The sequence below is a fragment of the Octopus bimaculoides genome, chromosome 20 (assembly GCF_001194135.2).
Source record: "Octopus bimaculoides isolate UCB-OBI-ISO-001 chromosome 20, ASM119413v2, whole genome shotgun sequence".
Classification (NCBI taxonomy): domain Eukaryota; kingdom Metazoa; phylum Mollusca; class Cephalopoda; order Octopoda; family Octopodidae; genus Octopus; species Octopus bimaculoides.
The window spans coordinates 18937597-18938059 of record NC_069000.1 but is presented as its reverse complement, the minus strand read 5'-3'; the positions used below and the strand labels follow the sequence as shown (position 1 = coordinate 18938059).

Genomic DNA, 463 nt, shown 5'->3' with positions numbered 1-463 from the left:
ACACACACACACACACACACACACACACACACACACACACACACACATATAGATAGATAGATAGATAAATAGATATATGCAAGTGTGTAGCTAGCTCTCATTTTGTGTCACACGCAGACATTCTTTCTCTCACTCCAATCTTATTCTATCACATGTTCACCTTCATTTTTTACATTTTTTCTCTCTAACTTCCTCTCTTTCAATACTGCCTGAGATGAAGAGGATGTTATTTGATATATCTATGAGTAGGTCTTTCTTGTTCTCTCTCTTTGTCTGTATGACTGTCTATCCATCTATCTATTTGTCTACACACACACACACACACACTACATATTATACAGAGCTATGTAGTTCAGTTTCATAGCAAGAAAACTGGTTTATAGACCCGGAAGTAGATGAGCTGGTGTTTACAGTGAGTATACATATATACATACATATATACATACATATATATATATATATA

The 463-nt window shown here is 34.6% G+C and overlaps 1 long non-coding RNA gene across 5 annotated transcripts in view; it reads left to right on the top strand.

Moving 5' to 3' along the window:
- LOC106868233 (uncharacterized) overlaps positions 1-463 on the top strand; it is a 274184-nt gene that overhangs the window by 211372 nt on the left and 62349 nt on the right. The gene's annotated exons all lie outside the window — the stretch shown is intronic.